This window comes from Trichosurus vulpecula, chromosome 5 (assembly GCF_011100635.1).
Source record: "Trichosurus vulpecula isolate mTriVul1 chromosome 5, mTriVul1.pri, whole genome shotgun sequence".
NCBI lineage: Eukaryota > Metazoa > Chordata > Mammalia > Diprotodontia > Phalangeridae > Trichosurus > Trichosurus vulpecula.
This window is the reverse complement of record NC_050577.1, coordinates 47,919,332-47,939,814: the sequence shown is the minus strand read 5'-3', so window position 1 is coordinate 47,939,814 and position 20,483 is coordinate 47,919,332. Positions and strand designations below refer to the sequence as shown.

The 20,483-nt window shown below is 41.9% G+C and overlaps 1 protein-coding gene across 1 annotated transcript in view; it reads left to right on the top strand.

The window, feature by feature from the left end:
- Nucleotides 1-20,483, top strand: part of SUSD5 (sushi domain containing 5) — an 89,571-nt gene that overhangs the window by 37,408 nt on the left and 31,680 nt on the right. The window lies entirely within an intron of this gene.

The window sequence follows — 20,483 nt, the reverse complement described above, 5'->3', positions numbered from 1 at the left end:
AGCATTATCCCCCAACCCTTTAAACATAGTGGTGCATTTGAAAGAAAAACTTTTGTGGGGGTAGGAACTTTATCAGACTTGTTGAACGCAGCATCTCAAAAGGGAAGGCTTACCTTTTAGCAGAATAATTAATTGCTGTCAGTCATAACTAGGCATTTTTTGTGTCTAGGGCAAGAAGAAAGGAAGATATTTTTGCAGTGGGATGCGGTCATGAAGTGGGGAGAAAGGACTAATTCCTGTGGCTCATCCAGTAATTTCCAGTCCAATCCAATGCAACTAGCATTTATTAAGCGCCTACAGTATGCACAGTGCTATGCTAGGTGCTGTGGATCCAAACATGAAAATGAAGTAGCTCTTGTCCTCAAGAGGCTTACATTCTCCTGGAGGGACAGTTGCATGATTTTTTTCTGGCTTCCAGGGATGGTGGGAGTAATCCTAGGCTAGGGTTTTGCAGGGAGAGATGGGCATTGGGGTAAAGGGGTAAGAGATTCTAGACAAGGCAACGTAGAGTTGACCTGGTTCACCAAGAGGTCAAGATGAGGAAGGGAGGAGAGTGTAGCCAGTACCTGGGTGATGGCCTGGGAAAGAATTGCAGTGTGGAAGTACTGTAGTTCACAGCAGGATGAAGAATAGGGTTAGGTGTTGTAAGGCAGAGGGAAAGATGATGAAATAAAGGAACGTCGGGATTCATGAACATGGATGTGGACCTGTTGTGGGTGATGGTAAGATCAAGTTATGACTATGTCCATGTGTAGTCCAGGGATGGAGAGGAGGTCAAAGGAAATGAGCAATTTGAGGAATTGGAAAATTGAGCGTAGACCCATAGAATGAAGGCAAGAGTTGGGTACAAGAGAGAGGCGGTGAGCCAGCCTCTAAACTCATTGAGGAAGGAAAGGGGGTGTTCTGGAGGACAGTAGATAACAGCTTGATTGGGTGCTAGATATGGATTGAATGAACCTCCAAGGAAGAGCGATGACTGAGTGCTGGTGATAGAGGAAGATCATGGAAATCGCCACGGGGAGCAAGGAGTGGTTTGGCTCTCCCCCGGAGTTGGGGAGCAAGAATGAAGACGTATGCAGTACTGGAAGGGGTGGCCAGGGAAGCTGTGTTATAAGGAAGGAGCAAGGTCTCGGTGAGTGCCAGAAGATGGAAGGAGGGAGAAAGGAATAGGGTTTTGAGAAAATCAAGCTTCTTACCTATGAAGCAGGCTTTCCAGAGATCATGAGGCCTAAGGAAAGGCCAGAGGAATTAGCAATGAGATTCTACTTGGTCATTGTGGAGTGAGTCATTTCTGGTTGAGTGGTAGGGTCACAGAGGGGTTGAGAGAGGAGGGAAAGTGGAGGGAATGAGTGTGGACAGCTTTTTCTAGGAGTTTGGCTATGAAAGGGAGGAGAGATACAGAATGACGGCTTCTTATTTTAATCAACTACTGTTGCTAGCCAGGCCATGCTGAATGGTCCAGTATGGTGAGCAGGTCTGACACTTTCCTCCACTTTTCCCCCTTTCACCCAGCCCCTCCTTCCTACACACACACACACACACACACACACACACACACACTTCATGCTGATCTTGGGTGAGGCCCAGCTGAGCTCAAGAGGTGACTATGGGCCAGGGAATGATGGATGGCATGACTTGGAGTCAGGAAATCCCAGGTTCAAATACTGCCTCAGACAATGTGACTGACAAGTCATTTAGTCTCCTTCTGGCTCAGTTTCTAATAATCTAATTAGTATCTAATTATCTAATAATAAGAACACCTACATCACAGAGTTCTTGTGAAGATCAAATGAGATGACATATGTAAAATACTTTATAAACCTTAAAGCATTATGTAAATGCTAGCAAGTATTATATTTGGTAGTAAATGAAGTAGGCTGGGCCCGGCCCAGGCAGATACCTTCCATGGATTTAACCCTGCTGTTGCAACAGCAAGCACCCCAGCATGTCCAGGATGGCCTGCTAGCACAGGTTCTTTGATCTGCTTTCAAAGAGAGGAGAGAAGGGAGGGGAGGGAAGAAGAGGGGAGCAAGGAGAGGGATAAAGGAAGGAAGGAAGGAAAGAAGGGAGGAAGAAAAGATCAGAAACTAGGCCTAATTTATTTAGGCATTAGGTCATATTTAGTTATCAACATGGATTACCTCCAATTTAATGGAAATAAAAATACTTGAAAAGAAAAACAGTTATGGGCAACCCAATAGAGGAACCCAACCAAGGCTCAGTTCTCCTTTCAACCTGTAATGAAAGACCCTGACCAAGTTCATTGGCCCCCTCTTGGGCAAGGATTCCATGACCATAACTGTCATCAGGCAGGTCACTGGGGAAGGACAGGGAGAGCTGCCAGGTACAATAGAAAGAAGGGTAGCTCTGGAATCTGAGGACCTGGGTTCAGATCCTAGCTCTTCCCTTTAATAAGTCACTTCTTTCTAGGCCTCAGTTTCTTCAGCTTTAAAGTGGGTTGAATGACATGACATCTATTATCATCAGTAAGATGACTAAAAGCAGCTGAGTACTGTATTCTTGTCTTGCCTTGGTGAAAGGTGTAAAATAAACATTGCCATGACATAATAGGGACTTTGTCTGCCTTGTCTGGAGAGGTATTGCTGGGTGCTTCATGGTCCTGGGATCAGGAGTATTTCCTGTTTTGATCATCTGTTCAAGGGGCACCATATTTAGAAGAATAGCTATATTCTTTTGAGGATTAGATAGGCCATTAAGAAAAAGACAAAAACTTATCAATCTGGTAAAGTGATATGGTGGATAAAAGTCACAATAGTAGGTAGAATTTATATAGCCCTTTCAGGTTTGCAAAGCACTTTACAAATATGACCCCTTTTGATTCTTACAACAGCCCTGGGGAGGTAGGTGCAATTATTATGCCCATTTTGCAGATGAGGGAAACTGAGGCGCAGAGTGGTTGTTTTTTTTTTTTAACGATTTGTCCAGGGTTACCCAGCTCATCAGTACATCTGAGGCAGAATTCAAACTCAGGTCTCCCTGTCTCCAAGTTCAGCAGGCTATCCGTTGTGCTACCAGCGCTAAATTAAAGTTAGGAAGATCTGGTTTCAAATCCAGTTTCTGGAACTTACTATCTATCTGACTGAGCGCAAGTCACCTAATCTCTTAGACCCTCAATTTCCTTATCTTTAAAGAGATTTTGTATGTAAAGCTAATCGTTATGGCCTTTTTTGCATCATGGACAGAATCTAATAAGCAATGTTTGAAGTCTGAGCCCTCCCTCACCAGAAACCATATTTATGTGAAATTCAGAGGAAATAGTTGCTTTAAACAATAAAACATTAAGTTACACTTTATATGTCAATCAAGAACAATGAAGTTAGTCTGTACGTGCTCTAAAGCCAGATAGCCAAGAACACAATGATTAGCGCACTTGGCAAACTTTAAAATGCTACATAATTATCAGTTACAGCATTATTTGGAGGCAGAAGACCTGGGTTCAAATCCTGGCTGTACTCTCATTTACTACATTGTGATCATTAGGTCATTACACCTCTCTGGGCCTCAGTTTCCCTATCTGTAAAATGAGGAGCTTGGACGAGGTGACCTCTGAGGTATGTTCCAGTTCTGGATCAATAATCTGTGATCCCATGAGCTATAATGAGGTGGTTGCATTATTGCCACACCCATTTTACAGACTGAAAAACTGAAGCCCAGAGATGACTTGCCCTTGGTTGCACAGCTGAGTCACGGACAAGAGTGAGGAATCAAGCCCAGCATTTGGTTTTGACCCAGAACGAGCCCAGTTCTTTCCGTGACACAGCCGAGATGAAGAGGAATAACCATAGCTCTCTCCAGTGAGCCTGTAGCCTAGCAACAGCCTGTATCCTATTCAGCTATCAATCAGCCCAGTTCAGAGGCGCTCAGTGAGTATCTCAAGGTCGCTCGGGCAGCTCCTCATCCAGGCTCAGGCTCCAAACCCCCCTCCTCACTCATGCCAATATCCCGTCTCAGGCCTCCCTGTCATGGATAATATACAAGGCTGTCCTTTGGCCGAGGTACCCTGATTGATACGGCACTATTGATGGTCCTGTACCTTCACACCCCAACAGCACGAGCTGAAGCAAATTAAATCTGTAATGGAAATGGAAATTTAATTAACTGCCAAGGAAGGTTTGCATATCCTACAGGTTACACGAATGGCAATCAGTGCATCAATTTTATTTTTTTAAATAACAGAGAGAAACTCTCAGGTGTGTGCACTCAACAGATGTTGGGTAAATGGATGGTGGGTTTGTTTGTTTTTTTCAGTTCTGAACAAGGTGACCTCAATTAAACAAGCAGAAATTGCCTGGTGGGACCAGCTACCTCTGAAATACTAATTGTATGGTTTCTTGACTAGGAAGGGTCTTCCCCCAAACTGTTGGCTTCCTGCATGCGTACAGGGGCTCCTGGTGTGGAGGCCTGCCCAGGGAGCCACCGTCACTAATGTTGCCAATTCTCCTGCCTGCTTTTTTTTTTACCAGCTAATGAATATGGTGAATGAAATTAATATTAAGCTGCAGGGAGAACATTAATGAGTGCTGCTCCTGGAGATAAATGCATAGATTGAAGGGTAATTAAGGCACATCAAAGACTCAGCCTTCCATAACTCCTCAAGCAGACAATGACATTGCCTTAGTGACTTTAGGGGAAAGAGAGTGGAAAGAGCCTTGGTGATCGAGGATCATGGACTTAGAGCTGGAAGGAAACATAGAGACCATCTGATCCAAGCCCTTCATTTTGCAGAAAGTGGAGGGCCAGAGAGTGCAATCAACTAACCAGCAAGTGTTTGTGATGTGCTTACCACAAGAGATGACATCCAAATCAGAGAAACTACAACTCCTCTCATGAGCAATTCAATTCAATTTATTCAATGCACATTTATTAAGCACCTACTGTACACAAGATGAGAGTCAGGAGATAGAATTTCTCTGATTTGGTCTTGTGGTCTATCTGATATGGGGGTATGGAATGTGAGTTCTGTGTATATACCTTCAGAGGGCACAAGAAGGTCCCTAATATTATCCTCAACAGATGGTCCCATTGGATGTGTGAGTCTTTGTAGAGTCTATAACTCTGTTGACACTGTTCATTTAGAGCCAGAGAATGTCATCCTCCAGCTCAGAATGAAGATAAAATGAATGAATGAATGAACAAGTGAATGAATGAATAAGTGAATGAATGAGTGAATGAATAAATGAATGAATGAATAAATGAATAAGTGAATGTATGAATAAGTGAATGAATAAGTGAGTGAGCGAATGAATAAGTGAATGGATGAATAAAGGATAAAGCCCTTCCAGGTCATAGTCTTTGTAGATCTGATGTAGCAGCAACTGTGGCAAGTCAAAAAACGCCCAAAGAAATAACATGATCCAGTTTGAGACCAGCTAGACATGGTGAGGTCTCATCCAGTAAGACACCGTGTCCCAGAGTATTGATCAGTGAAGCAACCAGGACTTGGGGACCTGTCCCAACCTATAGAAATAAACTAGTCTCTTTAGTATCTTACAGAAATGATTTTTATTAGTCTTTTTATTATCCCATGGAAGAATTTATTCCATGGAGAGAGTCCTTTCTCCACTATATCACACTGCATGGTTTCTGATAGGAGAGACCTGGATTCAAATCCTTCCTTAACCTCCATGAAGCTGATTTTCCTCATCTGTAACATGTGGATAATACCAGTGGTACCCACCATACAAGGTTGCAAGGAGTGAATGAGATGAAGGATGTTTTGTGAACCTTCAAGTGCCATAAGAATGTCAACTATTTTTATCATAAATGCAGTTCCTGGGTACCTCTCACTGCAGTATTTACTCCTGATTTGGTCAGATGTACCAGTGGCCAGACATGTTAAAGGCCCTTCAAAAATCAAATAAGATAATATTTGTGAAGGGCTTAGCACAGTGCTAGTACCCCCACCCTTTTCTCCAACCCTGCCCTAGGTAGGTAAGTCACTTTCCCTCTCCTTGGTCCAATTTGCTCTGCTGGGAGAGGATCTGATAGGAGACATCCTGCCTCCTGACAGACAGTGTGGTGTACTGGGAAGAGCAACAGACCTGGGCCCAAGTCTCAGCTCCAGCTCTTGGAGTCATAGATCTAGAGATGAAAGGGACTTTAGAGATCAGTCCAACTCCTTTATTTTACAGATGGGGAAACTGAGGCCCAGGTCACACAGGTAGTAACAATCAGCATAGAAATTTGAAGACAGGTCTGTTTCCCACATTGGTGGTCTTTCTACTTTACTAGCTATATAGCTGTGGGCTACCTTTATGAATTTCTCTCTCCCTATATCATAACAGGGGAGATGATATTTGTGTTACCTGCATCAAAGGGCTTGGCAAACCATCTAGTCCTACATAACTATGAGCCAGAGATGCCTCCCCCTCTACTGGGCCCATCACAACTTCCCTCTTCTGTCTTCCCACCTGTCTCATGGTTTCACCATCATATTGCCTGAGCTGATGAGTGGGGCCCCTCCTTGTCCCATCCCAGCTGCTAACCTGACCTGGATTCACCCAGATGCCTCAGGCTCCTATGGCCAGCCTGTCTGTAGCCTTCACCAGCTGGGAACTATCTTCTCATTGGCACTCTGGTGCTGAGTTGGTGCCCTAGATCCTGGTGTCATTAGACCTTACCAAGATCCTTGGAGGAAAAGCACAAGAAATTCTAGTGACCTATTAGAGGGGGATGGAAAAACAGAACCCAGCAACCTCTCTCTAATCAGTCCCCCTGCCCCCAGCCTCTTTCACCATGTGGAATTCTGTCTTGGATTTCATTTTCTTTTATTGTGAACTAAGATTTGGGTTGGTGCTTATCTTGGAGATGCAGGAATAGCTATGATGGTAGGTATCCCTGGCCTAACTACATCAACTAAGGTGAGCTCTGGTTATTTCAGCTGTCAATCCAATTGAGCTCATGGTTAATGAATGAATAGGAAGGAAGGAAGGAAGGAAAAGGAAGGAAAGAAGGAAGAAAAAGAAAGAAAGGAAAAGAGAGAAAGAAAGAAGGAAGGAAGGAATAAAAAGGAAGGAAGGAAGAAAGGAAGGAAGGAAGTAAGAAAGGAAGGAAGGAAGATAGGAAGGAAGGAAGGAAGGAAGGAAGAAAGAGAGGAAGGAAATAAGGAAGGAAGGAAGGAAGGAAGGAAGAAAGAAAGAAAGAAAGAAAGAAAGAAAGAAAGAAAGAAAGAAAGAAAGAAAGAAAGAAAGAAAGAAAGAAAGAAGGAAAGAAAGGAAGGAAGGAAGGAAGGAAGGAAGGAAGGAAGGAAGGAAGAAAGAAAGGAAGAAAGAGAGAAAGAAAGGAAGAAAGAAAGGAAGAAAGAAAGAAAGAGGAAGGAAGGGAGAGAGGGGAGAGAAAGGAAGGAAAGGAAGAGCATTTATTAAGCACTTACTACATATATCTATCTTATTGTATTTATGGAAATTGGTCTTTAACAGAGTCTACAAAACAGACAAATGTGAAATGAAGAGCACATCTTCTGGGAGTTGTGTGCTGAAACGACTTTCTTTGAAAGTCTGTGTTGCTTTCTTACCCCCCTCAGTGAGACCATTTAACGACTTTAACAAGAAACAGCTGCCCAATTGTGCGGGCTTTTTTTTTCCTTGAGGGTGAGTGGAAGGAGAGGTCTCCAATAAATTTCATGTGCAACACAACAAATTTGTACTTAATATGTTATTAAAAGTTATGTTTCATTTATGTACAATCTGGGGATATTTAGCCTGGGGAAGAGAAGACTTTCGGGGAACATAATGGCTTGTCTCCAATTATTTGAAGAGGCAGCTGGGCAGTGCAGTGGAAAGAGTGCAGGGTCTGCAGTTAGGAAGACCTAAGTTCAAATCTGGCCTCAGACACTTACTAGCTGTGTGACCCTGAGCAAGTCACTGAACTTGTTTGCCTCGGTTTCCTCAACTGTAAAATAGGTGTAATAATAACACCTACCCCACAGGGTTGTTGTGAGGAAGTGCTGAGTATCGTGGCTGGCACATAGTAAACGCTGTATAAATGCTAGACATCATTGGCTATTATTATTATTATTATTTCATGTGGAGGAGGCATTGACGTGTTCTTCTTGGTCTCAAGGGGCAGAACTAGGAGCAGTCTGATCAGGGAGACAAAATGCCAACAACTACATCCAAACAAGATGCATACAAAACACATTGGAAATTACCAACTGAGGGGAGGTGCTAGCTCTGTGACAGCTCAGGAAAGGCTTCATGGTCAATATATTCAAATAAATATTAGATGAAATGACCCCTGAGGTCCCTCCCAGCCCTTCTAGTCCATGATGCCCCAAGGGATTCATTTGCTATGGCTGATGGGAACCAGAGGAGGCAGCATCATGTAATGACCTGGAATATATCTCTAGACCCAGAATGAAATCACATTGTAAGTCAATGGAAATAAATGGTGAAGTGGAAAAGACCCTGGATTTGGAGTCTAGGGCCTGGCTCTGCTAATTACTAACTGTGTGACCTTGGGCAAGTTCATTCATTTCTCTGGGCCTTGGTTTCCCCCTTTTTTAAAATGAAGGAGTTGGACTGGACGATCTCTAAAGTCTCTTCCCGTTTGAAGTCTTTATGAGATGAGCACCAGATCATCTAGTCCGACCCTCTTGTTTTTAGGGTTTTTTTTGCTTTTTTTGGCAGGGCAATTGGGGTTAAGTGACTTGCCCAAGGTCACACAAGTGTCTGAGGCCAGACTTGAACTCAGGTCCTCCTGACTCCAGGGCCCGTGCTCTACTCACTGAGCCACCTAGCTGCCCCAACCCTCTTGTTTTACAGATGAGGAGACCGAGGCCTGGAGGCTGGAAGTGACCCATCAAGGTCCTCCAAGGCTGGGCTCATGCCACATGAGCACAGCCCCACTTCTGCTTGGCCTCCATCTCTCTCTGGTCTGTGATACCCGTCAGAAGCCTCCTGCTCCCCGGTGATGTTTTGTGCAGCTATCACGGCTCTCCTTCTCTTCGGCCATAAAGGAAAAACGACAGCTTAGAATTCCAATAAAGGCAAATATAAGTCTCATAAACTTATGTGAAGGAGCAGAAGGCAAACAAGGTCTGGGGAGCGTTCACATGGCCGTCTTTTAAAAAGATTATCGTTATTAATAAACTTTGCCACAAAGTGGGCCTTTTCTTTTCCTTCCCAATACTTTGCATTTAAGCTGACAGTGAATTTCCAGCCCTGTGGTGATCTCACTTAAACTAATAAATGAAGTTATTCTTAACCAACCGGATGCTGGTGAAAGAAGCCTCCTCCACTCTGGGTCACAAGCCTTGCTTCTCTTAACATCCCCACTGCTGCAGGCAAAGGAGCCGGAATGCTGACAGTCATGAGATCTGGGTTCTAGTCCACCTGAGCTCTTTTGGACTCCACTGTCTTGGGGCTTCCATTTCTTCTGTTTCAAAGCAAGGTGACCTTGCTCCCTCCTCACCACCCCAATCTACCTCTTCTTAATGCCTCACTCCAAGTAGTCTGGCCCCACCCAGTCCAAATGGTCTTGACCTACCAGAGCCCATCTTTCCACTCCAGTCCATTCTTCACTCTGTTGTCAAAGAGATCGCCCTAAAGTTCAGGTCTGACCATGTCACCCCACCCCCATTCGAACAACTCCAATGGCTCCCGATTGCCGGGATCAAATATAAAATCCTCTGGTTGGCATTCAAAGCCCTTCACGACCCTTCCTACCTCTCCAGACGTACTACCTCATACTCTACAATTTAGTGACACTGTCTTCCTTTCTTTCTTTCTCTGTCTTTGTCTCTCTGTCTGTTTCTCTCTGTCTCTCTGTCTCTGTCCCCGTCTCTCTCTCTCCTTTTATCTAGTTGTTTGCATGTTTGCACCCCTATTAGGCTGAGATTCTTAAGAGCAAGGACGGGTCTTTCTTTTGTTTTTTTGACTTTTCTTTTTATCACTAGCACATAACAGGTGCTTAATGAATGCCTGTTGACCTAAAATGAGGCAGTTGGACTGGACAGCCTCTAAGGACCTTTCTCCCTATAAATCATAATCCTATGACATTATGCTGGCAAGAAGAAAGCTAACCAGTCTTTTAGAAAAGTTTGGAATTTCCAAGGGCAGGTGCCTAATTCCAAGGGCTCTGCTGGGGCAGGCTGAACCTTCAATGAGTCCAAGCATGGAGTCAAAGGAAGCAAATTGAATGAATCAGGATTTATTTAGCCCAGAATGCCCTAGTGGGTGTGGTAGGAGCAGTTCCTGTCAACAGTGACCCTGGTTCATTTTATCCTTTGACTCATTTGTATTTTCACTGAACTCATATTTTTTAACTGCTATCAACCAGTCAATCAATAAGCATTTATTAAGTGCCTACTATGTGCCAAGTACCACAAGGTACCATGCTGAACGCTGCACAAGGATACAAAGATAGCTTGATGTTGGGCTGTAGGGAGACAAACTGTATTCAACTTAACTTGATAGACATTTATTAAGCAACAGAGGGGTGTAGCGGATAGACAACCAGCCATTAAGAGTTCCCTGCAGTGACAAAATCTTAGCTCCCACCACCACCACCACCACCTGCACCCTCCCCCCCCAAAAAAATACTTTGTGTGAATCAAAACAGAATTCTGTGAAATCATGACAATCTAACTTTTCCCCCAAGGAAAAAAATGAGAAGACATTTCTCCCTGCTTCTCTACAGAGGTGGGGGGCCATGGGTGGAGAGTGCTTCATACAATGTCAGATGTTTTAGGGATATTTGGTTAGAGTTACTGAATTTTATGTTTCTTCTTTGTATTGTTTATTATAAGGGATGGCTCTGTGAGAGGAGTGGGAGACGAATAGATTGGTTAATGTAAATCATATAAAAATATGTCAATAAAATATATTTTAAAGAAATATGAAGGCACTGTGCTAGGAGCTAGGGACCTAAGATAATAATGAAATAGTCTCTGCCCTCAAGGAGTTTCTACTCTGGAGGCTGGAAAGCAGAATACAATATGTACCTAGGCAACTGTGTGCTAATTTGAGGAAGGAGAAGGTACTAATAGCTAGAAGGATCCAGAAGCCTTTCTGGAGGAAGGAGGTCCTGAGCAAAGCCTTGAAGGAATAGAAAGGGTCAAGGCGCATATTCTAGGCATGAAAGCTATCACAGGCAAAGGCAGAGGTAAAAGACATGATGGCAAGTGTGAGGAACAGTCACCAGCCCAACTGGACTGAGTCAGAGAGCACCTGGAGGGTAATAGCATGAGATAAGGCTGCCAAGGTGGACAGCAGACACTTTGGACAGGCACAATTAATATTTTGTCATATAGGCAATGGAGAGCCTCTGAAATATTTTGAACGGAGGAGCACCATAGTCCGACATAGCTTGGGAAGCTGATTTGGGCTGCTCTTAGAGTTCATTCGTGTACGTGTTGAATACCACATCCTGCCCAGTAGAGTGGAAGCTCTTTGAGGGCAGGGGTGGTTTTATTTTTGCTTTGTATCCCTTGATCATTTTTTAAAAATACATTCTTATTGACCACTTTTGTTTCTACACCGCCTATACTTCCCACGTTATCCATCTCCCCATCTTCTCCTAGAGGATTGGAGAAGAGGGGAGATCAGAGGCGGAGCCCAACTAGGCGACCTTGATGGAAGTCCAAGGAAGAGGTGATGAGGGCCGAATTAGGGCAATGACTGTGAGTGGAGGGAAGGAGATCAATGTGAGAGGAGGAATCCACAGGATTCTTAGACTCGACAATACACTGAATAGCTATCAGGGTGTTGAGGAAAAGGAGAGAATCAGGCATGACTCCGAGGTGACTGAGAGGATGGTTTGGACGCGCGCGCGCACACACACACACACACACACACACACACACACACACACAAGCAACTCAGTGTGGGAGAAGGGCTTTGAGTGATCTGGAAGTTTAGAGAAAGCAGAGATCACTTGTGTCTGGAAAATGCGGGATGGCTAGTGGAGGCAGCAGTATTTGAGCTGGGCATGGAAGGATAGGTAGGAGCTCAAAGGGAGGAATGAGTGGGTGGGAAAGAGGAAGGAATTTCAAGTAAAATGAACAGCAAGAGCAGAAATGCAGTGATGGGGAGGCATAAAATATGTTTGAAAAGGAAATATTATGGGATGGAAAGAATGAAGAGTTCTCCCTTAACTCTTAATTTAACCCTTAATTTAACAGAAAGATAAACAAAAGGGAAAAGATACAACTGAACAAATTGCTGGAGAAACTTGAGGTAAAAGACTTCTTCTAAATGGAACTGCTAAAGAATATACACTTTTTTTTTCTTATCACCACATGGAACTTTTACAAAAATTGACCATGTATTAGGATACAGAGATATTGTAAACAAATGTAAGAAGACACAAATAATAAATATATCCTTTATAGACCATAACACAATAAAAATAGTAAGCAGTTCAGGAAACATACACAAAAGACACAGACCCGGACAGAGACTTAAATAATGAATCCTAAATAATGAGTTGGTCAAAGAACAAATTATAGAAATAATTACTAATACAATAATAATGATGAAACGACATGCCAAATTTCTGGGATACTGTTAAAGCAGTCCTCATGACAAAAATCATATCCCTTCAAATATATGTTAACAAAATAGAAAAAGAGATTAATGAAATTAATTTTAAATTATACAATGTAATAAATAACCATATAACTTTTAAAAGTTACAAAGTCAACAAGCAAAACTAAAGCACAAAAGAAAAGATATTGAAAATTAAGAGGAGAAATAGGTAGAGTAGAAACCAAAAAAGGCTATTGAAATGATAAATTAAGTTAAAAGCTTGTTATTTGAAAAGACTAATAAAATTGATAAGCAATTATCCAAGCTAGTTAAAAAGAAGAGAGCAGAAAAGTCAAATCAACAGAATAGCAAATGAACAAGGTAAAATCACAACAAAACCAGAAGAAACAAAAAAGAGTAATTAGAACCCATTATACACAGGTATGTGCTACCAGAACTGAGAACACAAAAGAAATAGAGACATTGCTGTTTAGTCATTTCGGTCACGCGTGTCCGACTCTTTGTGACCCCACTTGGTGTTTTCTTGACAAAGATAGTACAGTGGTTTGCCATTTCCTTCTCCAGCTCATTTTACAGATGAGGAAACTGAAGCAAACAGGGTTAAGTGACTTGCCCAGAGTCACACGGCTCCTAAGTATATACTGGAGTGATTTGCCATTTTTTTTCTCCAGATCATTTTACAGATGAGAAAACTGAGACAAACAGGGTTGAGTGGCTTGTCCAGGACCACACAGCTAGTAGGAGTCTGAAGCCAGATTTGAACTGAGGAAGATGAGTCTTCCTGACTCCAGGCCTGGCACTCTATGCACTGTGGCACCCCCTAGCTGCACTAGAGGAATACTTTCAAAAATACAAAATACCCAAACTAACAAAAGACCAAACAGATATCTTAAATAACCCAGTCTCAGAGATGAAAGAGAACTAACCATGAAGAACCTACCAAAGAAAAAGAACTAAGAGAAGTATGTTACAGAGCACTTGTCTTTGGAGTCAGGGATCCTGGGTCCAAAATGTGCCTGTAACATTTCTTACTGCCTGTGTGACATTGGAAGAGTTAACTTGTCTAGGTCTTAACTTCCTCATCTGTAAAATGAGATTGGACCTGATGATTTCTGAGGTTCCTTAGCTCCATACAAGTGAGCTTGTGATACCAAACCAGTCCTAGGTCACTGGGGATCTCAAAAGTAAGTATAATCCATCCTGGAAGAGCCTCGGAATTGGAGGAGTCAGATGGTCTTGTAACAGTTGTGATCCTTATAAATTCTGCCACTGAACACTTGGCTTTTGGAGCGAAATGTTTCTGTGTCATCCCTAGAGTCTGAAAGCTGGTGAGACCTAGCAAGTGGGATTCCCAGTTAAAAGGAGGTGAACTTGACTTCAGATGAAAGATGTCTTTGAAATGGAGATTTTGCCCCAAATTGCTACGTGCTGCTGCCATATAAGTAAATAGCATGTATGTATGTGTACTCATTAGAAGACTTGAAAGGGTTCTAAGAACCTGGAAGCTAGAACGGTGGAGGCTCCTATGATGGAGTGAGAATGAGACTCAATAGATATTCACTTTGTGTACTGTGTTTGAGGAAGGACATTGATGAGTAAGAGGATGTCCAGAGAAGGGCAGCCAGGAGGGTGAATGCTATATGAGGACTGAGTGAAAGAACTGGGAATGTTTAGTCTGGAGAAGGGAAGACTTGGCATGGGAGAGGGCTGGGATCATGAAACTGCCTTCAAGTATCTGAAGGGATGTGTCATGGAGGGAGGATTAACCTTGTTTAACTTGGCCCCAGAGGGAAGAACCAGGAGCAGTGGGGTGGAAGTTTACAAAGGAAAAGCTTCACAACAATTAGCGGTGTCCAGAAGTGGATTGGACTGTCTCCAGAGGTCTTAGAGCCAAGCCTGGGCAGATACAAGTCGGTGAGGTTCTTTTTATTAGCTCACCTCTCAAATCTCCATATTATTATAATTATTGTAGTAGAGATTCTTTTTTCAAGTATCATTTGGGCTTGGTGGCTGACGAGATTTCTTCCAACACTGAAATTCTCTATCAGGTGCTGTAGCGGTTCATCTTTTCCCTTTGCAATCCTATAATAGTGAGAGAAAGTCTAGCACATCATGGAGGTTCCTGTGGAAGATTTATGTAAAGACCTAGTCAAGAATTTGTTGTTCATTCATTTAATTCTGGCCCAACTCCTTGTAACCTCATTTGGAGTTTCCTTGGCAAAGATGCTGGAGTGGTTTGCTAGGTCCTTCTACAGATCATTTTTATAGATTAGGAAACTAAGGCAGAATTAAGAGACTTGCCCAGGGTCACACAGCTATTAAGTGTCTGAAATCACATTTGAATTCAGGTCTTCTTGACTCTAAAGCCCAGCACTCTATCCACTGCACCACCCAGATGCCTCTAGACAGGAATAAAGAAGTCTTAGAGGCTTCCACAAAGGTCTGAATCTGTGGAGGGAGTGCCCACATCTATGATTCTCAGATCTGCCAAGATAAAATAAATTCTCAGAGACTGTGAAGTTTCCACAAAACATTACAGTTGCATAAGTTTTCGCTTCAGTAGAGGCATCTAAATTGTCATAGGAGATACTGAGGGAAGACTAATTTTTCAGACTTGCAGGAATTGATTCTTTTGACAGTATGGGGAATAGTTGAGAGAAAGGAAGGAAGGAAGGAAGGAAGGAAGGAAGGAAGGAAGGAAGGAAGGAAGGAAGGAATTCTTATATGACTCTTCTGCATGGGGAAAAGCAAAAGGCAATTCAGGGAACCTTTGAGTCAGAACATGAGATATAAGTCTCCTTCTTTCTTTGTTGGGGTGACTCCTCCCCAAGTAGCCCCAGCATCATAGCACAGTTGTCTAGCTCTTTGCTTTATGATGGCTGCCACACACACAAACAAACAAAACTGAGTCCCACTGCCATTTTTGCTTAAGGACACCCTCAGTTTCTAGCTGTACAATTGACCATATTGATGGAGGAGGAAAAGCTTTATGGTCTGAGCTGAACTTAGAGGACTCAGCCATGTGCATCTCTCAAGGTGTGATGATAGAAAAAGAAGCAATGGAGCAACCAGGAAGCAGTGGGCAAGGAGGAAGTTAAATAAAGCTGTGTGGGGAAAGGAGAACGTGAGGAAGAGAAGACAGAGAGGAGATGTATTGAGCTAACAGACAGCTGATGTGATGAATTGTGGAAAGCAGTCTGGAGGAGAGGGTAAGTATGTTAAAACATGGAAGTCGTTGGTTTGGTACGATTATGAATCAAGCCATGGATCTCGGCCACAAACGTCAATGCTTATCCAGCCAAAAGCAGTGGGATCCAAGGCAGGAACACGATGTCTGTAGCCGTGGGGTATCTTTGCTCAGAATTAATGGCAGGAAAATCCTGAGCAAGCCGCTGTCCTAATAGCAGGCCGACTTGTTCCTGTGAGTCACAAGGCTTTCAAGATGGTGTTTTCACCAACAAACTGACTTTGTAGTTAACATTAAAAAAAAATACTGTTTTAAATTGACTTATGGATCAACACCAGTGAGCCCCAAATATGTTCTTTTCTTTTAATATACTTTTAATATACCAGTATGAGGTAGTGTATTATTTTTTCTGTATTTTGATAGTATATTAATTTTAAATATCAATTTTTTTCTTTTCTGATTCCCCTCACCTCCCAACTGTTGGCCCTTGCCTTCCAAAAATTATCTTTTGCTTACTTTACATATATTTTACATCTTTTTATACATGTAAACATCATTTCCCCAATAGAATTTAAGCTCCATAAGGGCAGAAACTGTTTTGTGTTTGTCTTGTGTCTCCATGCTTAATAAATGCTTGTTGATGTATTAATTCTGAACTGGTTTGGGGAGGGGGGATGTAGATAGAGATATAAATCATTGAGTCTGGAAAGGATGCTAGACATCGTTGATTCCAACTCTTTAATTTTACAGAGGACTAAACTGAGGGTGAGAGAGGGCTTTGACTGGACCCACAGCTAATTAATAGCAATCAGAACCAGCAGTCAGGGTTCTTGACTCCCAGTCTCATGCTCTAGCCATCACATCCTATTATCTCCTATTTTTTTATTTATGAATCATTTTTAAAGACAGAGAAATCAAGAATTACAGAAAAGGAGTGATCAGCCCCAAAGTATAGAACAAGTCTGGTAGCATCAGAGCTAAGATTCTTGACCTTCTGACTTCTGGCAACATTGCATTCATTAAACCAGGAAACCGTCAAGACTACGTGTACTGACGATATACTGTGAATCAAACGGATCATTGTTTCACTTTAGTGAATGGGGTTAAATTTATGGGCATCTTTCAACCCCTCTCTCCTCTGTAGCCCTAGGAGATTATAGGACTTAAACCTGGAAGAATCTTAGAGATTTTCTAATTCAACCCCCTCATTTTATGATGAAAAAACTGGGGTCTAGCATGGCTCCGTGACTGACCCAGTGGCACATGGGTAGTAGGTAGAGCCAGAGTTCTAACCCAGGGTTCCTATGACTCCAAATTAATAGTGATTTTCAATATACTGCTTTTCCCAATCACAGAGGGATTTCAAAAAATGACTGTAATTTAAATAACAAGTAAAATAAATTATTGGGGTTTTTTATAATTTTATTTTTGAAAGTCCCTCTTCTGCTTTTAACCTCTAGTCATGTATTTCAACAGGGAATGATATTCTTCCTGAGATGAATGCCATCTAAGCCTGATGGAGTATGCAGTTACCCTCCATCTCCTCCCCTTACTGAAAGGGGAGTTCATAAAGATGATGGAATAATTATTTGAGATTGCATGCTATGACTCTGACCCTTGTAGAGTTATTACTGAAGCCAGTGAGGGGGAACTTTATTACTATATCAGAGATGAACAGACAAATCCAGAAATATGTTTCAGTGCTCCAAGGAAAAGTGTGATGTCCTCTTCATACTCTTTCTTTTTTTTGATCATATGATTATACAGCTGATAAGGTATGGCTATAGGGCTATAGAGCAACAGAAAAGTGAGTGGAGGGATGCACATGTGTCTAAGTATTCATTGGAAATGTTTGCACTCTAATGGCAAACGCTAAGTCATACCCTTTCCTAGTAGCCGCTGTGCAGAGTTGATTCTGATATAAGCTTCATCCACAAGTCACAACTTAAGCCCAAGTGTCTGTGTCTAGAGAGAATATCTCTCACTCCCTAACTTTATTGGGCAAAACTGGGCTTCTCCTTTCAAGTAAACCTTTTGTTAGATGACTTTCAAATGTCTCTTGTTCCAGACTTGTTGGAGTGGTGGTGGTGATGATAATGGTGATGAAGATGATGATGATTATAATGATGATGATGATGGCTAGCTTTGACATAGCCCTTTAATGTTTGCAAAGTTCTTTACATATATTCTCACTTGATCCTCAAAACAACCCTATGAAGTATACTAAAAGCATATGAGTCAATGGTATAATATGGCAGCCAAAAAAAGCTTAACATAATTCCCAACATTAAGAGAGAGATTTTAAAAAATTATGAAAAAAGGAATCATGTCCAAGATGAAGGAGATAGTAGTTTTGCTGTGGACTGTTCTAGTCAAGTTTAGTTCTGGGTACCACATTTTAGGAAGGACAGAGATGTACTTCAAGACAATGGTAAGTCCAAGGTTGGTGTATGTAGACTGGAGGATATACCAAAATGAAGCCCTTTTGAAAAAACTAGAAATATATACCACGGAGAAGAGAGGACTCAGGGGAGACATGAAACCTGGGAAAGACCTTAGCTTAAATAGGCCAAGGTCTCTCACTGCATCTGGAGTCATTTCCAACCATCCTGACCTATGTCTTGCCATTGGACTCAGATGACCCTGGAGAACAGAGTGAGGCTGATGACTTTGTACAGCCCTGTATCACTTAAATCCAATTTGCTCGCAAGTCAAAGCATCACCCTCCTGATGTCATTGGTCCTCTTCAAGAATGAAGGATGAATAACAACAAACTTTAAGTGTTTAAAGGGCTGTAATGTGCAAGAAATATTAGGCCTAGTCTGCTTGGCCCTAGAGGGCAGAATTTGGAGAAAAGGATGGTTGGTTTGTTACAAGGTAGGCTTCTTTTGGGATGGGGAAGGTGGGAATTATTGAGAGGTATCAATTATGGGGTGGGAGCACCAAAAAAACTCATTTAAAATTCTTTTTTTATTTTTTAAAAAATAAATAATATTTTATCCAAAAACAATTTTTTAAAAGAAAAAAAAAAGCAGTGGTTAGAAGTTGAAGAGAGGTAGGTTTTGGCTCTGTGTGAGGAAAATCTTCCTAACAATGAGGGGTCCAGAAGTGGAATAAGCTAGCTGCTTTGGAGGTCATAAATTTCCCCTCAATGGAGGCCCTTCAGCCAAACCTGAATGACCATTATTTGTCAGGGCATTATAGAGGAGAGTTCTAGGTGAATACTGGTGGGATCAGACAGCCTCAGAGGTTCCTTCCCACTGAAAGAGTCTGTGGTTCTGATTCCCAGGTGGAAACAAAATTTTCTGTTCCATGCTAGTAGGCATTTGTCTTGGATGTAGCTGTCTGAATCATGCTGCAGCTGAAGTTGAGGTTTTCTGTGGGGTGGAGTCCAGGCCTGCCTTTGGGCCCAGTCTGTGATTTGCTTACCTTGGCTTTCCATTTTTAATTGAAAAGAAATCTTTCTGTCCAAGTTACCTTCCAGATCCCACCCTGGGTAGGACAACTTGGTCATATCCTTCATTAGGAAAAGTAACTGCTCTGGCCTAAGGGAGATTTTCTATTGTTTTCTATTCCTCTCACCATCTATGACCATCCAACTGTCTTACTCTGTTGTACTCCTTTTATTGTTCTGATAGTTTAGGCTGTGCCATGGCATTATCTCGTATGTCTTTCATTTAGAGTTAGGAAACCCAAGAACCAGGAGGTAAATAAGTGGGGATTCATATGAGTATTGTTTTTTGTAAAGCTGCCAGAGCCTGGTTACTAAACATTTGGGGGTTGTACTCTTTGTTTTTTCGTTTACTTGCTAAAATAGTCAAATCAGTGTTACCCACAGTCACAGAAGTGGGGAGACCATGGATTGCTGAAATCATAGAGGAAGCTCGAAAGAGAGAAAGAGAATTCAGTCTGGAGTCTGAAGATTTGTGCTGGGGTTCTGCCTCTTTCACTGTTACATCACTGTGACTGTCTCCATCACCGGTGTCACCTTAGACGTACCACTTCTCTCTGGGTTTCACTTTCTTTCTCTACAGAATGAGGAAGTTGGATGAAATGATCCCTAAAGTTCCTTCCAGTACTAATACTTTGTGCTTTTTTGATTAGAAATTTCATTACAGTCACAGGCTTCAAGCTTCTATCAAACTTTTTAAAAAAGTTTATCGAAAACTTTTGCTTTTTACATCACCAAAATTTATCCTCATACCCTTCTTCTTCCCCTCTTCCAGAGAGCCATTCCATATAACAAAGAATATTTTTTAAAGAAAAAGATCAGCAATACATTGAAAAAGTCTGAAAATACAATGTTGCACATGCATGGATCTCCAGCCTCTGCAAAGGAGTTAGGGCAGATGTCTTCTCATATTTTTCTTTGGGGCTGTTCTTGTTCTTTGCAATTCTTCAGGGTTCACTTCCAGTTATTTTGGGGCTGTTGTTCTTTATATTTACATATCTGTAGTCATTACATGCATTGTTTTCTTGGTTTTGCTTTCTTCATCCTGCATCAGTTCATAGAAATCTTTCTGTGCTTCTCTGTAGTCATCATAAATATGATGACTAAGTCTTTTCTTAAAGGACAGTAATATTATATCACATTCATGTACAACAATTTGTTTAATCATTTCCCAGTCAATTGGTATCTATTCTGTTTCCATTTCTTTTCTATCATAAAAAGTACTACTATGTGGCACTGTGTGCATGCGTGTGTGTGTGTGTGTGTGTGTGTGTGTGTGTGTGCTGCTAAGTGGTACAATTGATGGAATGCTGGACCTGAAGTCAGAAAGACTCAT